General features: G+C 39.0%; 1 protein-coding gene across 29 annotated transcripts in view; it reads right to left on the bottom strand.

The window, feature by feature from the left end:
* LOC102071518 (poly(rC)-binding protein 3) overlaps positions 1–21,623 on the bottom strand; it is a 502,832-nt gene that overhangs the window by 388,812 nt on the left and 92,397 nt on the right. For 21 of the 29 annotated variants that reach the window (XR_012581510.1, XR_012581511.1, XR_012581512.1 and 18 more), the window contains one exon: positions 7,171–7,308. The exons of the other annotated variants lie outside the window; for them this stretch is intronic. The gene's annotated coding sequence lies outside the window, so the exon portion shown is untranslated. The remainder of the gene's footprint in view (positions 1–7,170; positions 7,309–21,623) is intronic. 29 annotated transcript variants of the gene reach the window in all.

Here is a 21,623-nt window from a genome sequence, read left to right as displayed (position 1 = left end):
TCATCTAGGCACAGAACAGTAGAACAGGAGCAAACTAGAGGAACAGCTTCAGGTTTTTTGCATTGTTGTCTTGTTCTTGAAGTGGCAGAAGTCAGGTGTGAATATTTCACCCTGGGACCAGGTCTGTCTGATGCCATGTCAGAGGTGTAGGGCACAGTCCAGCTCCCTGTGTGTCTCTGCCTATCCAGTCAAATGGCACATGCTCTGCTTCATCCAGCAGCTTTATGTGATACCTATCCAAGCTCCTAAAGAACTCAGTAATCAAAAAAATGATTATCCCCTCTCAGAAAAACTGTCTGCTTTGGGCCCTGAGGCTTTTGTGCCTTGAGGTTCTTGTGATGGAGAAATCCAGCCTGGAAACAAGTAAGCAATAAAAATTTTCACATTAATTCACTTCACTTCACTTCACGTGCTAACTCTCCTCTACATAAACATCTCAGTGAGTCAGCTCTTCCTAAGTGCTTGCCCCTGCTACTCAGCAATGCACAACAGAATATATGCATTTTAGAAAATATGCACTATTTCACTTGTGCCTATTCTTCCTTGTGACCTAGAGGAAGCAGTTTTTGCCCAAGTTTTCTGAAGGAATGGCTGTAGTATAACATAACACTTCCATGCTAAAAAAGCAAAAATATGTACAATGAGAATAAAAAAGGACCATTTCAAAAGGACTTCAATCTGACCTGCGAGGTTTGCTTTGAACTTGCATTTTCAGGGATCTCAGCTGTAATTTTTTGCATCTACATTACAGGCCTCAAACTTCACACAGCATTTCCTAGTCAATGAAAATATCTGTTCTAGCTCTGAAGTTTAAATATGGCATATATATGGCATATACTGCAGCACCTAGGGAGTGCAAACAATATGGCTATAAACCCCTAAGATGGGATAGGCAAGGAAGGAGAGGTAGTCGGGGTAGTCCTGTATGATAAGAAGTGTTTTGACTGTCTAGAGCTTTGTGATGGGTTGAATGTTTACGAGTGTTTAGAGGCAAGGCCAACAGGGCAGATATCCTGGTGGGATTCTGTTATAGACCACCCAAGCACTTATAGAATATAGCAGGAATGGTTTACATTGTACACTAGGAACATTTTTTCACTGAAAACACTGGTGCAAGTTGCCCAGGGAAGTCACCATCCCTGGAGGTATTCAAAAGACATGTAGATGTGGCTCTGAGGGACTTGGTTTAGTGGTGGACTTGGCAGTGCTGGGTTAATGGTTGGATTGAATGGCCTCAAATGTCTTTTACAACATAAATGATTCTGTCATTCTAATACTGAGTCAGGCAGACAGCAGAAAGTATACTCTGCCTCCAAATTTTGTACTCTTTTATATGCTAGTACTGTATGTAAAAACTCCAGTACATTCCGCTGGCATAAGGACCAGAGGCCAATTTCCTTTCTACTGTATATTGGGATGGCTCAACCAGTTGACTTCAAATTGCCCATGCTCTTTCATTCCAGTAAGGAGTTTGCCCCAAGGGTCTTGCTAACGCTTCTGATTATAAACACTAAAAGGGTAGTAATCCTCAAGCTCAAATGAATTTACAGACTAGATTTCTATGGCTCATAAGAAGCAAAAGCTGTTCAATCTACTGTGAAAAGCAGGAATTTGTCTAAAATATGAAAAAAACAAACAAATAGTGTTGTCAAAATATGCATGTATATGAGGGTTCAAAAATATAAATTACTCTCTTCTAAGCACAGAGCTAAATATTATGGATGGCAGCCCATAGCAGTGCTTCTCTAGAAGCTTCTCATAAAGAAAGCAAGACCTGAAATCTTTAAACAGTGACTCATGCAAACCTAAAAACTCACGGAAGCCACGAGGACCATTCACCTTGCTGTGGGGAGATCTCTACCTCTGCTTCACAGTGCAAGACTAGAAATCTCAAGCATCATAAGGGGTAGCTGATACCACACATTTTTTGTACCCATAAAATGAGTTACAGCAAGAGACTTTAAATAACAGCAAGATGTGAATCACAGAATCACAGAATTGTTAAAGTTGGAAGGGACCTTTGGAGACCATCCAGTAAAGCCCCCTGCCAAGGCAGGGTCACCTAAATCAGGTTACGCAGGAATGCATTCAGTGGGTTTGGAACATCTCCAAATGGGGTGACTTCACAGCCTCCATGGGAAGTCTGTTCCCTGAGCAGAGGGTGCTCTGACACCCCCAATGTAAAGAAATTCCTCCTCATGTTGAGGTGGCTCTTCTTGTGATTTTATTTATGGCCATTGCTCCTCGTCCTGTCAATGGGAACCACTGAAAAGAGGCTGGCATCATTCTCTTGACACCCACTTTTAAGATACTTATATACACTGATGAGATCCTCTCCCAGTTCTTTCTTTTCTAGATTTAACATCCCCAGCTCCCTCAGTCTCTCCTCATGAGAGAGATGCTCCAAACCCCAAATCATCTTTGTGGCCTCTGCTGGATTCTCTCCATTACCTCCTTGACTTGTGCCGAGGAGCCCAGAACTGGACACAGCATTCCAGATGTGCCTCACTGGAGCCAAGCAGAGGGACAGGATCACCTCCCTTGACCTGCTGGCCACACTCTTCCCAAAGCACCCCAGGATCCCACTGGCCCTCCTGGCCACAAGGGCTCTGCTGGCTCATGGCCAGCTTGTCATCCAGCAAGGCCCCCAGGTCCTTCTCTGCAGAGCTGCTCTCCAGTGGGTCACAGCCCAGCCTCTGCTGGGACTTGGGGTTTTCCTCCCCAGATGCAGGAGCCTGCACTGGCCCTTGCTGAACCTCATTGGGTTTGTGTCTGCCCAACTCTCCAGCCTTTGAATGGCAGCACAGCCCTCAGGTGTATCTCCCACTCCCCCCAGTTCTGTATCATGAGCATAAGATGGTACAACACAGTACTTCTGTAGGCCTAGATTTATTGCACATATTTAGTGATAATTCTGAAGAGGAGATAATAACCAATCACTAATTAAGTCAGATATGACGAAAGCTGTTCTGAAATTTTGAGTGGCCTCTGATTCCAATGGGGACTGCAATAGCAGGGAAAAATGCCAGACAGCCAATTAAAGGTCTGGTGATTGAGTAGAGCAACAAGAACTTCTCATGTGGATTGCCAGATCTTAAACTAGCTATTATAACTCAGGGAAAAATCACAAATTTAATGTGAACAACTCCTTTCCTAAAACAAATGCACATCGGCTCAAAAGACATCAATATGAGCCTCAAAAACTATTAGGAAAGGTAGTACTGGAGTTATGACTTCTTATAACTTCCTGGAACAGCGTTTTCTCACTGGTTACCAACCTTAAAAACAAAACGAACCAACCAAACAAACAAGGCCCAAACCCCAAATCAAACCAAAAACAAAACCAAAAAACCCAAACAAACAAAAAACGGCAAGGAAAAAGAGGCAATAAGAGCTGAAAAATATTACGGCAATGAAAAATTTGCTTAAAAGACAAAAAGACATACTAAAAACAAAAGACAAGACAGAAGTCCTTTTTTTACATAACCATTTCTTAAGAAAAAATATTTTTACAGTTTTTATTCAGCTACAATTTTGTAAAGATCTCATGGAAGTTTCTACTGTAATCATTGCAGAGCGTTAAAAGAAATGGCCCCAGTGTTTTCAATGAGAAAAAGAATATGAAGAAACACAATAATATTACAAAATGGTGAAGAGAATGTACTTTCAACAGAGCATAATTAAACTGTGTTCTTTACATTGCTGTAAAGAACATCTATAAGTCATAGTTAGGTTAAAACAGTGAAGATGACAACATTTTTTTTTCTGCTCACGGTAACAGTACTAGGTGAAGTTAACATGAATGTGAACTCAAACTCCCAACCAGAATTAAAATCTAAGCTATTTCATCGCGCAATACTCAGGAAACAACACTTGTGTGAAGTTACTGTAAGACAGAACTCTTAGTACCATATGTTAGTAAGAGAATAAATCTTATTTCTTTAAGTAGGTCCTTGACCAAGAGGAAGTTAGTAGCACATAAAAATTCACACATCTACTTATGAAAACTGCCACCAAAAAATTCAATTCTCACTCTGTCTTGGAAGTCCCACAAACAACTCCACCTCAGCAACAAGGTCTTCCAAGTTCAAGGGCCCTTGTGAGCCTGAAGCAACACCTAAGTCCCAAAATCTCAGATCTGACTTATTTTCTATGGTGCAGCTGGAAGAAGTAATATCCTGTACTACACAAGCATAACTTGGAACACTCACTTGAGTGTGAGGAATCCCACTTCCAGGCTCTTCCAATATTCATGCAGTGTGGATACCGCTTTTCCAGCAGAACTACAAGCTGTTTTGGAAAACAGGATCTGGAACTGTTTTACTAAACATACTACAGCCTGGCCAGAGTGAAGTTGCAAATTTCATGCAGCTGGAAGAAAGGAGAGAGAGGGTAGCACAGCCCAGTGGCTGAGCAGCTTGGAAAGGGAGGGAAGAGCCATCAGTTTCACAGAAGCAACAAGGTCCCACATATCTGCTGGGCAGCTGTGGCGAGCACAAATCCCGATGAGTCCTTTTAAAAAAATCCTGTTATGGGGACCTACCTCTGGAGCAGGGCCCGCACTCCACAGCCTGTAGGCACTGGACTCTGGTCAGCCTTTGCTAAGGGCTATTTCAAGGCTGTTTCTGCTGCGTTTGCAGGTTTCCACCCAATTCTGGCATGCACTACAGAGGGAGATTGTGTGTCCCAGCTCCATGACTTTATTGAGCTTTCCTGGGACTAGCTACTGAAGACACCTGTTTCAGCCCTAAATATGACAGCAGAGAAGCACAGAGGCCACATCCTGCCCTTTGTTCTCACCACTAAAGCATTGCTGGCCCAACAATGTAAACATGTCACACTTCTCCCACCAACTGCAGTGGGAAGTGTATTGCATCTTCTGTGCTCTGATTTAACTCTCCATCTTGCAGCTGAGAACAAAAGTACTGTCCTTGTGACAAATTTCCTTACTGTAGTAATACAGACAGCAACAACAATGAAGGGAAGAAAAAACACTAGAAAAGAAGTGCATTACTTAGACAAAATAATAAACCATAAATCACTACAGTGACAAGATTGAGTGTGAAACCTCTAATTATACATTTAATCATTCGCCAACGTCTTATTTTCTTGAAGCAATGTTCATGAAGCTTCACCAAGATTTGAATTTGAGACTTATTTTATGTGTGAACTGCAAAAGCAATGCAAATAGAAATGGCTTAAAGACTCAAAAAAATGTATTAACTTTAATCTTCAGCTGTGCTGACAACTTACTGAATGCCTTTATTGCTCTCAGTCACACTAGCCCTCATTTGTGTCATTTTGACACATCACTGTGTCAAAACACATCAAACCCACCTCTATAGCACAGATATGATATAAAATAAAGTAGAAAATTAAGGGGCAAATAAGTGGTTACTTAAAAAGCTGTATTAAAATGCATACTTAAAATACTGTATTAAAACAAGAGAGTGTAATACCATTGTGGAAGAAGACACTGTTATTTGTGAAGTATGGACAAACCTGTGTCCCCAGGCTGTATCTGCTCCACTGCCTTTTCACAAGGAGGCAGGAAGCAGCTGCTAGAGCAGAAAAGTGTCTCAACAGCATCTGAACACCTTTTCCTATGGATTTCAGGGCCCAGAAACAGAGAGCAGGGCTGGTTGTTGCTGCTGGGTTCAGAATGGCCGAGGGAATTACCTGAATTCTGTAAAAATTCTGTGTACCAAAGTCATCTTCCAGCACTCTCAGAAGAGTACTTACTAAAAACAAGGTAACCCAAAGCAAAACAAAAGTAGCAAAAATAGCAAAAGTCTCCTTCTTCTTACTGGAACATAAGGCAAAGTCCAGACAACATTTGCATTTAGACAGATGCCCTCAAAGAATGTGGAGTCAGAAAATGCAGACTTTCACCAAAGTCAGAATATTGCTTATATGCTAAGAAAAACAGCCCAATATACTGAAGACATCACCTAATATGAATTGCAAAGGCACTGTTGTACTGCTAGGTTTTGCTTCCCCTAGAAGAGAGCAATTGGAGTTGAAGGAAAAACCCTGGAGTGCCTGTTATTTTGTTTTGTCATGTTGTAGGCTTTGGTAAATTTTTGTCTTATGGTTCCTAGCCAGGGTGGATCTTCACACAGACAAAACTGTAATTCAACTGCTTTTTTTTTTCCTTTCTAAGAACAAACTGAGCCTGGGTTGCAGGCAAAATGGGTTTGCCCCACTCATGATTTTCACCCCAGCAGAGGGGACCAGAGCACATGGGGCCTGGCCAGTGTTTAGGGTGCAGATATGTGCAGGACCAAATACAGAGGGGAAACATCAGCTACTCCAATGGAGGAGGGCAACATTTTTATAATGTCTTTTGTGGAGACAAAAACCACCAGACAGAGAACTCTGAGGTAATCTTTGGGTCATTTTTTCTTCCATGTTTGTCTATTTCTATTTGCATCATCCTTTTGAAAAATAAGTCATCCTCTGTACATGTGGATCTTGATTCCCTTTAATTGGTTGCTGGTACTTGACAGAACCTCTGACTCACTGCTGTGAACTGGAGGAAATGCTCCAGAACCTGCTACAGTCCCTGCTTCTGCCACCTTTTGGAACAGGCAAAGCCAGAAGGAAAAGGGCATCATTTAATCAGGTTCTGACTATTACATAAGGCTACTGCATGTTTGCTTCTATGCTAGGTAATTTTTTGTATGTTTTTGTTGTGTTTTGTAAACAAGAAGTTAGTTATGAGAAGCAGGGAGCACAGGCCCACATCCATAGCAATCTAAGTACAGTTGGCACTGGGAAAATGAGTTTTCTTTCTTTCTTTTCTTTTTTGGATCTGTTTATGAATCATGAGGAGTTTGGACTGATTCAGTCATAGATATTGCTGTTTCACCTACCACATTTGAAAATAGCTTTGACAGAGCAGCATGCATTAACCCCCTCCTCCCTATATAGGACTGCCTACCTATAAAATCCACATAGAGGGCTTAAACTGAAAATATAGGAGGTGTTTGCCTTAGTGCTTCTGAATGCATGTGAGGGACCAACGTCAGAGTCCTGGAAACATGACACATTTTGATCCTCTTTTCCCCAACAATTACTGAAAAAATAATTCCTGAGGCAATGCTCAAAGCAGGCTCACTCCTTGTGTACCTGACAACATATGACTGAGATGACAGGACATTTACTCACCCTGCCAGCCAGATGATCTGTAGGTCTTGGGAGTTTTTCTCTCTGTCTCTTCTCTAGTCCACTCATGCATCAGGTTCCTTAGAGATATGGGACAGCCAAGGGAATTTACTTTTCTTGCTCTGGGTGTAAGATAGTTACCTGTGACAGAGAGGATAAAGACACCAAATGTGGAGTATTTACGGAACAATAATTTCCGTAATTCAGGTAATTCTTACCTCCTGCCTTCAATGGTAGCCAATATTGAGGAATAAAAACCCCAAGAGTTGATTTAAAAATAAGCAGCCTGGAGGAATTACTGTTTAGTAAGAGCCTCAATTTTTTACGCTGCCTTTTTTAGTTGTAAAGAAATGATACGTATGAGGAGAGTTTTCAGTTAATTCTACTGGTTAACAGATCAAATTTCAAATAGATACATTTATTTAGATGCATTTACTTTTAGTTTCTATCTCACTGTTCAGATACTACAATGATTTGTTCTGAAATATTCAGTCTCACCATTTGACACATATTCTCTTCCCTGTAGTTTCTCTAAGCTATTTTTTCTACTGTTTTTCACTCTGGAATGTCCAGAATTAATATTATTCACTGGTATTATGGCTTTTTTTTTAATACCTATAGAATTTTCCCCTTCAAGGATAAACTGCTCAGACGTAAATATGTTTCAAAACTGTGACCAAGCATTTCTGTTCCACTCTTTTCCTCTTTGTATCACCAAGTGAGCTGAGGGACACCAGTTCAAAGCCAAACGTGATCATCATCTATGCCCTGCTCTGTTTCCTGCTCCATTTCCTTTAAAAATACATCTGGTAAAGAGGTGGAAGAGGAGACTTTGGAACGCATGCACAGATCATATCCTCTACAGCCACTGGACCTCAATAGGTCAAGGTGAGAAAAGCAAACATGCAAACCGCAAACATGCTGCACTTAAGAACACTCTAAAAAGCAGAAATGGGGAAATGTCTAGCTTTGTAGAGCTCCCCTGAATAATTTTTCTCTTCTGTCAACTGAATAGCCAAGATACAGAAGCAACAGAGGGAGAAAGGAACCAAGAATAGGTCATTATTTAATTGTCTCACCAAGTCTAAAATACAAAGGACTTTCACTAGGGGTTACTTTGGAGGTAAAATTGGAAACTTCTCTTCAGAGAGTTTTCTATTAAAGGTCATGGGTATCAAAATCTATCGTCTCACTTTAGATCAGTTATAAAGCTACTATAAATAAAGTCTCCTATATGGCTCATTGTCATTGATTCCCACTTCAGTGTAATCAGCACTGCAGACACAGGAAATTCCTAAAATAAACAGCAGTATTCTCTACTTACTGCACTTAAATACGGAGTCAGGAGCTCTGTGTTTATATTTTAAGATATTCATTACAATAAGTAATTCATTGTAATTTAAGATATGCATCATACTTGCTGTACAGCAAATTATTTTATTATCATTTCAATGAACAAATGTACTGTATCAAAATACAGTGTAGCTATGACAACAGTAATTCATATTTTACCACAGTCTTTACCACTAAGCAAATTAAGTAATTTGGCTGAATTGTTTCTTGATAGAAAAAATGTGATAATTTGCAAGCAGTAGTTTTTGCATTTACTGTTCTTAGAGCTAGGCCAGTGTCTTCTTTGACAATTGTAAATACATCAAAATATCTTTCTTGGATAAAAACAGACCAAACAGCTGGAAAATATAGTGTCTATTCTACTGAAACTACTGAAGAACTCATGTGGTAACTGCTCCAAAGTTCTGGGCAAAATACCCCAACAAAAATAAGATTAAAAAAACCAAATACTGTAGTAATTTTACTTACATGCAAATGAAAAATCATGCTAAAAAAAACCCTTGTGGAAATAGATTGGTTTGATATCTTTCACCTTATATTATCAATCTTGCTGAAAAATATTTGGGAATATGAAGATGGGAGTAGGAAGAATGACATGAAAAATATAAAACAAATATTTGCATCAACTTTTTTGACAGCTCCAACTGAAATGTGTCTTCTGAAACCCAAGACAGCAAGAGGGGCCCAGAAGAGGAAGCTGCTTGATGAAAACAGCTCCCCCAGTGCACTGGGCCTTCCCAGGTTGCCATTTGGGATGTCATGCAGGCACAGCAGATGGAAAGCACAGGATGGAGAGGTTGGGAGGGCTACCTGGGAACAATGCAGAACTACCTTGTTCTGGACTGCTTGGATGAAACTGGGCAAGCCAGACCTCAGCTGGATTTGAAATGGCTGAGGAACATGAGAAACAACCAGATGAGCTTGTAGGGGGAACAAAAGCAAGTCTGAGAAAGAGGTTGTTGGGAGAGGCTGGCAAATCTCCATCCTTGTAGATACTCCAAATTCAACAGAACAAGGCTGTGAGTGATGTTATCTAATTTTTTCTTGCTTAGACTAGGACATTGATGATACCCTCCAGCACCCTCCAGAAGTCTATTCTAACAAACAAATTGCTGTGATTCAATGACATTATTTAATTTGCCTGCAGTTTTCTTCCCTGTGAATAAAAGAAGGGTGAACATAAGAAGACAAGCCAGAGGGAATAAAAAGTAAAAATTTATCTCATCTTTAATAATTATCTCAAAGAAAGAATACTGAATTTGAACAACAAAAAATGCAAATAAATTATTAAACAGCTACAAATACAGATTTATTTTCTCTTTCACTCTCTATCACCTGTATGATTCTGTAAGCCCTTCACCCTGTTCTGCTTTTTCCCTTTCACTGAAACTAAGTGGCAATACACAGGACATGGAGATTTTGAGTCCAGCCTTCACAATAGGACTTGTAGGGGCCCTTCATTTCATCTGATATTTCCCTGAGCAGAAAACTTAAACTGTACCATGGGGTGGCACCAGACTGTAGGCACTATAATTTTTCCAGGTGCACGGTCCATCTGTTTCTGCCTCTTTGCCTCTTCATGTTTACCAAAAAAAGTGCAAGAGTTTAGCACCGTACACTTTTCAAGCCTGAGTAAGCAGCTTAATTATTCAGACAAAATAGCATTGATTTGAAAGTGTCTGAACAAATGAAATTCAGGCTTGCCAACCTCATTGAGAAGGACAGCCAACCTGCTGAGGGAATTTCCAATTGTGTTACTTACAGTTCTTGTTTCTTTCTTTTATTTCAGGGTCATTTTATGCAATACAGAGCAAATTCTGGCAAAGCAACCACACAGCTGCTTTTGAAATCAGAGGAAACTTTGCTAAACAGGCAGACCTTCATCTTCCTCTGAATTCAAGAGCACCCAAAGACAATACATGAATCAGGGAAGTTGACAGCTGACAGTGATAAAAAAATAAAATAGTAGGCTCAATTCAGCACCCATTAAAATGAATGGGACAATTACATCTGTGAATGAGCTGCCCTTAAACATGAAGTAAATACCACACTCTATTGTTGACTCCTTCTTGGACCATAAATTCAAGTCTCCTCAATGTCATTATGTCATTCCACAGGCTCATTTTTTAATAAGCCATGCCTTGTTTTCTTCAGTATTTCCGAGGGCAAGAATTTAGAGAATAGACAGTCATCTTCCACAGTAATCACTTTTATCATAGCAGTTATGCTACAAAATAGAGGCCCTATTATACTCCATTTACTAAATTTATATAGGAATCAACTTCTTGGGCTATAAATGGACAGTATTACTCATTATGTTATTTGCTATAATAGTTGAGCACCAGTGACTTGCAGATCCAACAAAAATCCAAAAATGGCTATGCAAAAAGCCCTAAAATTAAGTTCTTGACAGATAATAACTAATGCTGTACACCCCTACTTTTTATGTTATGAACAATATGTACACTGTATTTATGCAGGAGAAACCAGTATTTAAAACTCTTACATTTATCATAAAAATAGATTTTATTACAGAAAACAGTGCCTTGCCATAAGAGATTTACAATTGATTAAAAAGGATGGCTTGTCCTAAAACACTTACATGATTGCATGCAAAGAAAACAGATGGTCTGTGTAACAGTAATTTGATTTCTTCCAGTAAACATTACTCATGATATAGAAAATGCTTATGCTGATCTACTCCAGAGTGATGTCTGCGCTTTGCCTCTCTCTTTAAATGAAGCCTGTAATTCTGTTCAAGAAACAACTCTGCAGCTCTGGTTTCCCAACAAATCAAATAAAATCAGGTTGTCTAATGCATCATTCCTCACTTAAGAGCTTGACAACACAAAGATTAATTTTAACTTTTTACTCTCCCAAAAGTGCTTAACATAATGCCATGCTCCCTACTCATTTAGTCCTTTTTGTAACAGCTCTTCAGGACAAAGAAAAGAATGCTATTTCTACTTTCATCTCTGAGAATCAGCCAAAATTTAATGCTTATTCTCTTCTGCTGCATCTAACATTCTTCTCCTTTATGTAACTGCAGGTATACAAGAAGCAGGGAAAAGTCTTACTGGCAAGACTTCATCTGTCCACCGCAAATTTTGTTCTGTCTCTTGGGTCACACCAAGAATGCTGCTCAGGGAAAGTCAGCACCCACATTTCCTTTACCCAAGGTTTCTGCTTCTCAAACACTGGATGAAAATCTGCTTGCCTTTGTAAGGCAGACAACCCTCATGGGGTTGTTTAAATCACTAAAGTTCTTGGTAACCAAACCATGGATGGGAATTCTGTCACTTGTTCATAGAGGATAGAGGTCTGGGGTGATAAAGGATTCGTGTTGCCTTTTACAGCTCTTTTTGCATGGGATGAATACAGACAGATCTTTCCAAAAGGCACAAATTTAACCCCTAAGAATGCATCCTTATATGTTTTCCTGTATTTCACAGGGACTTCACACCTGAGTGTGTTTCGTCACCTGCAAGTAATAATATTCCTGCTGGAATGTAACCCTATGTGTCATTATCTTGTCTTGTTTCATTACTGTTGCTTCACCTGACTGGGCTGGACTTATCCCAGCCAAATGAAGTAAGGGCACAATCCTATTAAATGCCTGCTGGGAACACCCTAAGCTGCTGCTCTTGTCAGTGGGAATTAAGGGTTCTCGGCACATTGTAACAGGTACTCAGACCCTTGAGAAATTGGACCCTTAATTATATATTCCCTCATGACATTGTGTGATTATTTAATGTTCTGACAAGATGCCTCAGCAATCTCACAGGCCCTGAATTAACTATCCTAGAAGAGCTCTTTGCCAACTGCAATTCTGTGAAAGCTTTGTCATGCTTGGCCATGGAAGCAAATTGCATTTTGTGGAGCATATGAAATGATTTACCCAATGAATTGGCTGAATTATATATAACATGAGCTATTGGCCAGGCTTGACATGTCCAGTTTTAAATAGCTGTTCTTTTTTTGTCCCTTTCCTCTTCCATTGTGTGTGCCCTGCCCTCCACTCTTCCATGCACACTTTTTACTGCCCCACTTGCTGGCAGAGCTCAGCAGCAGCAGCAGTCCTGGTGGCAACATGGGATGATTCATCACACAATCTTCATGAGGCAGATTAATATTGCCAGAGCAGTCCCTTATTATGAAATTCCTTTTCTGTGTCTGGCTCATCTGTACTATAATATTTGTTACTCACATGTAAATTTTCAGCTTAAGCCTATCCATTCAGGGGCTGCTGAAGTTTTTTAATCTACATTGAAAAGTTAAAAAAAAAACCCCGGCAGAGTAAACATTTCTGCCTTGCAGCTGATGCCATGTTATCAAATACATCAATAAAAGCTACAGTAAGCATAAAAAACAAAGCATAAACAGAGGAAGTGCTCAATAACATAGTATATCTCATACAAATGTACATAACAATGGTCATCTTTTCATCATTCCCTATGCATATCATCTTTAGGCACAATCACCTCAGGGAAAGGACATAGATTTAAATGTTTTCCATAGGATTTTAGCATTCTGATTACTAAAGCCTGCTCAAGTGTGCAAAATTATGGCGATTAGAAATCAATACTCATCTCCCATCCACTTTGTAGAAAAGGAGGAGAAGTATTTGGACCACCTACCCTAAATCCTGCAACACCCAAATACCCACCTCAGGCCCAAAGACTTTAGTCAAGGCATATCAGATATCAAAACTGAAGCATGTGTTATGATAAAAAATAAGAGAAACAACGACTGTCAAGAGAGGCATTAAATTACACTCCAGAGGTTGTGTTTTTAGGAAAAGTTTAATAAAACTTTGAACTTCTCCACCCCTGCTGCCTTGCAACCCACTTTATGAGACCACTATGAAGATATAGCAGCACTTGCATGCTCCCTGCTGTGGCTTGTAGTTTCTTTGCCAGCAGCTGTTTTAAGAGGTGTATTCAAATTCGCTTATTGTGGTCACAATTTCTATTAAGTCTAAATCAAATAATTTGCAGAAATGCAGTCTCTCCCAGCCCTCCTCCCAACCCAGACATGGCTCTTGCTTTACCTGCTTACATTTAAGGAGTTTTTTCATCCTTATATTGTAAATATTTCCATCACAAACTCTTTTTTTTTTATGAGGCTTCAACACAACCTTAAATTGTGTCTCACAAGCACAATCAAATCCACTTCCACAATGAGGAATCAAACTTTAGATAAATCATTCTACCAATCAGTTTCCATGATAACAAAACCAGGTCCTTGAGTGCTTTATGCATTCTGGCAAGAATCTGCTTTGCCAGGAATGGATTAAATAACACTACCTCTATTATTCTAATAGTCTGGGAGATCATATAAAATATTTATATTGTGATCTGCAGGCAAAATGCCTACTCTAAATTATGCTTCACAAACTCAGCAAGATATTCTATTGATAGAAAAATACCTCCGTTTAAATAATTGGGCAATTTTAGTTATTCCTTATTCCATGAATCTCATGTAATTTTTCTGTTTCCCCCTTGAGAATGCTATCTATTTTAGGAAGTAAAATTTTCCATGTTCAAGGGTTTCCTGTGTATTAGTACAAATATCTCACCCACATAACACTAAATCACAGGGCAAGCAGAGAGGTAACTAGAAAAAACACGAATGCTGTCAGTGCAGGTCAGTGTTCTGCCTGAGTTTCTTTATCGCACATCTATAGGCTACCAGACAGTTTTTACTACACAGCCAAGAAGAAATTTGCTTAAGGCTGAATTTTGCTTAAATCTGACTTCCAAATTTGCAAACAAAGAAGGATTTTAAAGTTATTTGCAAAAACTGTATTCACAAAGCCTCTTCTTTGTGGAACCAAACTACATTGCAGGAATAATGGTTGTAAATACCAAATATCATCTCTCTTCAGAGTTGTGTTTTTTGCTTTAGTTAGGTTACTCCAATTCTCTATGTGGTTGTGTAAGACCACTTTAGGATCACAAGGTCATTGTCAAAGAAGTCACTTGTTTCAGCTGGCTGAAGTTCTAACTTGAATTTTGAACACAAAAAGGACTTTATTTTCCCCACATTTCACAATTACATAGTGCAGGACAGTTAGCATTAGATTCTGCATTGAGCTAAAAGCAGTTGTATGTGCGCTCGTGATGTTGTGTACAGCCCCAGGACAATATGGTGTAAGAAATAAGGCCATGAGCCATTCCTATGCAGAGTATTCCCTGGGTAGGGGCATTTCCACTCAGTTTGGAGACAGTAATGACAGCTCACTGAATCTGCACCTCTAACCCTCATGGTGCTTTGCTGAGTGTCAGCATCCTGGAGAGGAGTGCAGAGGGAAAGCAAAAGTGGCACACTCAAACTGTGCACTGTGCTTCCCCCTTCATTGGCAGAAGGCATCAAAAGCAATCCTACTGCAAGTCCATGCAGCCTTTCACATGCTATGGGCAGGCATGGTTTTTGAAGTTTAGTATTGCGTCTAACAGCTGAGGTCATCTGTAAAGGAGATGTCCAAGTTAAGGGCATTTTTAGTGGTCTGGGAGAATCTTCTCCACAGGCTGTCACATGTGGTCTTGTCTGAAGTTAGATTCAATGACTGCTGTGGGCTGGTCTTGCCCAGCTCAGTTCCCACTGTGCAATTTCTCTGACTAAACCAGCCTTACAATACTGCTGCTGCTATGTAAGGTTCACCTCCTCCAGCGAATGGACATGACTTGCCTTTCAGCTTTACTCCCATTGGTAAGGGCAGGCATGGACAAGGGCAGCTGGAAGGGTTTTCCTTGGCCCTCTTGCTCTTGTCAATTCTGCCTCAGGTCCAGTCACACCACTCAGCAAGGACAGAGACATGGCTGCAAAGCCCATCTTTAACAATGAGAAACAAGGAATAAAGAATTGCCTGATTTTCTTAATGCCTTCTCACTGGGTGAGTCTGCTCCTTTATTTTTGTCCTAGAAGGCCATGTGTATTCTCTTTGCCATCTGTTAGAGGTGTGGCAGTTATCTTCTGTTAATTGGGCAGTTTTTCTTTATCTCTTCCACAAACCAATCCTCCCCCCAGGGAGACATCTGCTGTTAATGGGCTATTGAATGTCACTGCATGACTGGTAAAAATTACAGCATGCCATTGTGAGATGCTCTGCCCAGAGGGAGGAGCCAAGCATTCCTAACTGGATATAATCTGAGATTTTGGGACACCAGAACAGCCTTTCCACTGGATTCCTAGAGGAACAGCTGCCTTTTCTACTGGATCTTCAGAGGGAGACACCTTTCTACAGGATCCCTGCTCCAACAGAACCACACCTGACACTGCAGGAGGACTGCAGCCACCATTCCTATTGGACTGCTACCCACACCCTGACCAACAGGGTGACAGGTTATGTTCTGACTCTGTCAGTGTTGTTTTGTATTACTGCATTGTTTATTTTATTTTTTTATTTTCTTCCCTAATAAAGTACTGTTATTCCTGCTCCCATATCTTTGCCTGAGAGCCCCCCTAATTTCAAATTTATAACAGTTCAGAGGGAGGGCATTTACAGTCTCCAGTTCAGGGGAGGCTCCTCCCTTCCTTAGCAGACACCTGTCTTTTCAAACCAAGACAATTTTGTAGGCACCTCTTACTGCAGCATCCTCCAGCACTTGCTCTCCTATCTGTACCAATATATGTGTGAGTAAATATTTGCATTTCCCCTCACTGGTCTGATTTCTTACCACTTTCTCAACCTCATACTGCTCCTCATAGTGACCCTCATATTCCTACACTCCCACCAGTCCTTTTCTCCTTTTACTGTCTCCAATAGAGTAAAGAAATACAGCTAGAAAAGAGATCAATCAACATCCATAACCCAGTGAGAACTCATTCTATGTATTAGGTTTTCAAATGATATTTCAATACAAATTTATCACCTCCCTTCCAGTGGCTAGTAAAGCACTCAGGCAAACAGCACTCTCTCTAGCCTACTGCTTTAATGATGCTTAAAATTCTTAAACAAAACAGAATCAGTTCTCAATCATTCCAAGTATAGAAAGCAGTTTTACACTACTTTTTTTTTTTCTCCCAGCTACCATCAACCATAAATACACAGAAATTATCAAATTAATTTTGCTTATGACTCAGTAAATACACACAATAATACACTTCTCGGTACATAGTTTTTATTAAAGAAAACATAATGACAGTAGAATTATCCAAGTACTTGAAATAATTCATTTTAGACCTGTTACATGACTGGGACCCTAAAAGCCCCTCCTACACTATCTTGGACACTTAACAAGGAACAAGAGAAAACCCTCCTGCCTGCTTAAGCAAGCACTAGCCCTACAGCAAAAGGAGAAGAGCTTCTCACATTAATGAAGGAATGCTTCCCAGCAGTCCTGCAGAAGTAGCAAGATGTTTGATTTTCTCTCCATTTTATTCTAGATACTACTTCCTTCACTTGTACAGACACAACCTTAGCATCAGTCACACTGTTGACTATTTCATGCTGTTTACCCCAGACAATAAGAATCTCAGGGTGTGGCTGGACTGCCCATAAGCCCGAAGTCTATGCAAGAACTGCATTTGGCATAAAGTTTCAGGTAGACTCCAGTAGTCTCATATTGTGTAAGTGAAAAAACAGCTGACCTGAGAATGTGCAGTCCCACAACAGGATTGCACTCAGATGTGAAGCTGAGCTGTACATTTTACATTCAAACAGTTTTTATCATATTTGGATGCTTTGCAGACCAAGGGCTCAGATATGAATTCAAGTCAAGCCAGGCACTCAGTTACTTTACAGCATGTCCCAAGACAGAAAGGATGGTTGAAATTTTCCATCTGCTCTTTTGAAGACCTGGTCAACAAATACAAAGGAGCAAATACAGACCAATCATTTGAGTAAGGACAGGTGTGTCAGACTCAAAGAGGAAAGGTATTGTGCTTTGAATGTCTTTGCTCTATGACCTTTGGTGACAAAATGTTGCCAGCAACTGGCAAAATAAGAACAAAGTTCCCCAATGATGAGTTTAATATAAAAATTTGTTCAGAGAGACGTTTTTTTCAGGTTCTCACTGAATGTCGTGCTTGGCTTTATGGCTTGTCACAGCTGAGATGATTCTTAATCAGAGCTCCTTTAAAAACACAGTGAATAGATAATATTATCTGGAAAACTAGGACATTAAAACTTTGATTCATATTGCACATCTCTCTAGTCTTATCATGCATTATGCATAGCTGTACTATATTTTGAAGGAAACTGCTGTGACGTGTTTTCAGTGTGAGATATATGCATGACTACAGTCCACAGCATATCAAGAAAACAGGATTCTGATCTGTGGAAGACGTTCACATAATTAGGCAAAACTGCAATACAGGAACATTTTGCCCCAAACCAGAAATATTTTGGGCTGATAATGAATCAGTTGGATTCCATATTAACACAAGCATATTTTGTGAGTGTGATAGTTTAGGTGCTTCAGCAGCCCAGTGTCAAGGAAAATTAGCTTTCCTAAAACTCCAGTTTGCCATGTGAAGTCTGTCATTGGAATTAATCAAACTCCTGTTAGTATGCAATAAAGATCCATAGCTGCCTCCTTTTATTGTGTTAGTTTTGCTTTTTAAAGCAATGGTAATTATTGACAAATTGGTATTGACTCTGATCTCTTTAGCTGTTATGTAGATAAATTTTCATCCTTTTAATTTACTTGGCAGTGCTAATATCATATCCCCACTTTAATGATGTGCCTGAATTTAAAGATTCATAAATTCATTACTACAGTACATATCAAGGTTAAAAGAGGGAGAATTCCCTTATCAGTATGAAGGACCCGTACAGTTTACAGCAATGCTAGATGAAATTACCCTTTTGTCTTTCAATAAGCAGAAATCTCCTGCAGTGGCAAATGTTCATAATGGACTGTTTAATCTTGACAATCATCTGAAAAGCATCTAATTCAATTAAAGCTTTAGGCCAAAGTGATCTCTCTTTTAACAATTAAATATTTATGTTAACACACATATCACTTAATTGGCATAACATGTCAAAGGATATTAAATTATTCTACAATGTGCAAGGACTAAAAAAAAGGGGTCTAGCACAGGTTTAAAAGCCTTTTCTCTATTAAACACTAAATAAAAAATTTCAACAGTGAGAAAGGGCACCAAAGATGCAATAATAAGCAAGAATTAAGAAAACTGAGAATTTAATGATCATTAGCTCTATGCTATGCTAACTGCTGGCAGTACAAGCTGTATGACGAGACACCAGAACTGCTGTGCTCACAGAAGCCACATTAGCTAATGCTGGAATTGAGGGAAGAAACAGGAGCAGAGATTAGAGAGGTCTTAGACTCAACAGTAGGTCTGTGTATGCTTGGTCATTAATCATTGCTGAACACTCGATTCCAGAGCTGTGCCAAAGCATCTATAAGTGGCACAATGCAATCTATGTCAACACAAACAGTATAAGGAAACAATATTTAATAGGCTACATCATCTCAACAAAGATCAAAAGAATGTATCACATTTTATTCAATTATCTGGCAGAGCCACACAGAATTTAAATATGAGAAAGCCACACTAATTGGAAACATCATTTTCAGGCTTTTTTAATGCCTTCTTCCTAGGGAATTAGAACATATCTGTGAAGGGGAGGAGGTGAGAATTTGTCTGAATAGTTGCTAAAATTAACTAAAATGTGCAGTTACAGGCCATCTCTTCAGTTAACAAGGATTACTGACACCATTTTATTTAGTGAGAAGTAGACTTCTACACTACCAAGTAGCTCAATGAGGGACATTCAAGCAATTTAATGGGCAAAAATAATAAATTAACCTATTACATGCTACTTTTTCTGGTCTTACAGGGTCTACTGTTAAAACTACTTTTTTAAAAATTTCTCTATCAAAGGCAAAATTTAATAAAAAATTAATTTTTGTAGTCAGTCCCTTCAAGGGATTAGCTGTGATGTAGATATGTGTGATTACCCATTTATACAGCCATTTGGAAGTGTAAAAGCTGTTCATCGATGTTGCAAATATTAGCAAATAAAGCCTGTTTAAGCTAAAGTGTCAACACTTTAAGCTGGCATGAACAGATGCTGCTACCAAATGTAGCCCTGGATCTCTCAGCTAACATTGCTGCCTTTGTGGGTGTAACCCAGGCTGGCTCCTTCCAGAAACACTTGTGGTAACACCAGAGAAAATACAGGCTAAGAAATAAAGCTGTTGGGTGGAAGGAGGGCAGGATGCCCTCCTTCAGTGGCAGTAGAAGTTTAAAGTTCTTAATCTCACATCCACCCTCTCCCCTAGAAGCAGAAAAGCAAGCAAACCCAAAACCAGAGGAACTCATCATTCTGCATTCCAGAATTATTTGCCACAATCAACCAAGAGTGTACTTCCAATTATTTGCTAGTGAAAGAAGAAAATATGACACCTTGTCAGAAATTACAGCAACAAACATTTTAGAATTGAAGCCCTTCTTAGAGGAAAGCATATCAAAGGATAAGTAACAAATATCTGGTAAATAAGGAGAATTATGTGAGAAGATAAGGCAATTTCAAAAATGGAGTTGTGCTGTGCAGAAACAAAAAATGGAGATACAAGGTGCAAATCTCCTAGGTTTAACATCCCAAAAATGAAACACAGTCATGTCATTACTAGTCATTACAAGTTATTTTACCATATACTTCTCAGAAATACAGTCTGTGTACTCTACCAAGGGTTTATCTTCAAAATTATGTCAATATCTAGTATTCATCTCAAACTTCATTGAGTTTGGAAAAGCTTGCTTGTTTTACACAGCCTGATCACTACTACACTCACAAGCACTTTTACAGGAGCAGCTGTTTATGAATCTTTCCAATGCATTTCTTTGCACATTCCTTTGACTATTTGCAATGAACTTTGTCTCACAATGAATTCCTCTAAAACAGATTATATTGTATTCATCAGGATTCTAGGGCCATGTTTTACAGCTAAGAAAAAGAATTTTTTCCTCTGGCCACCTTTAGAAACAGAAGGAAGTATACACAAAAGATTTATTCAGGAAACTTCAATCTAAGATGGACTTAGCAGTGGATGAAGGTTTTCCTCAGAAGTACAATGTGAAATGGCTGTACTTGGTCACAATGTATAGTTCAGTACTCTGTCTTTGTTAATAGGTAGCAACAGATATTCGTGGTGATAAAACAATTAAGAATCAGTCAAATAAAGAAATTTTGTAACCCTTGTGTTTGAGACTTTCTGAGCCTCGACTGTTTTATCCTTATTCAGTCTTGAAACATCACTTTAAAATATATTTTTAAAATAAGCATTGAAACCATACATACTTTCAGCTGCTAAAATAGTGTAGAAATGAGAGTATTTCTGTATGTTCTAAAAATTTTGCAACTTCTTTTGATGACTTCTGTTTCTTGTGTTATCAAAAACATGGAATAATTGATTTTCTTTAACAGTACCATTTCATATTCAATCATATCATATTTCAGTTTTCTTTTTTTGAAGGTAGGTGCAAAACTAGGCAATAAAATAACATGTGATATGCAGTGTCAATAAATTCAAATTAATATGTACAGAGAAGAAAATGCCCTTTTTACTCTACAAATACTCTGCTAGGTTTGAACTAGCTATCAGTGTTGATGAAACATCTCAAAATCAGCATGGACATTTTAGTGAAAACATCTAGTTAGTTTCAGTGTTGATCAAAAAAGCAAATAGATCAGTATTGATTACCTGTAAAGGAACAGAAAACAAAAGAGAAAACAGATTTTATCAACTAATAATAAAGAAACTATAAACTAAGAATAATATTAATAATAAGGATAATATAAAACAATATCAAAATAATTCTGTAATATTATTCATATTGATGTTAATATTATTGTTGTTATTATTTGTTGTTGTTACTATGCTAATGTAAACAACTAGCATGGCTCCATGCTTTCACTGATTCAGAGAGTTCTGCTTTGCATTCTGTGAGAAAAAACAGAGTAAGACACAGCAAGGTATATATTATACACTACAGCAAACAGGGATCTCAACAAGTTGTAAGACTGGGCCAACAGGAATTGAATCATACTTAACAAAGATATTTATTGGATCCTGCATCTGTGATGGAATAATCCTGAGTGGCAGTCCAAGGACTGAGCTGTGCATCCT

This window comes from Zonotrichia albicollis, chromosome 1 (genome assembly GCF_047830755.1).
Source record: "Zonotrichia albicollis isolate bZonAlb1 chromosome 1, bZonAlb1.hap1, whole genome shotgun sequence".
In the NCBI taxonomy this organism is placed as follows: Eukaryota; Metazoa; Chordata; class Aves; order Passeriformes; family Passerellidae; genus Zonotrichia; species Zonotrichia albicollis.
This window is presented reverse-complemented; position numbering and strand designations above follow the sequence as displayed.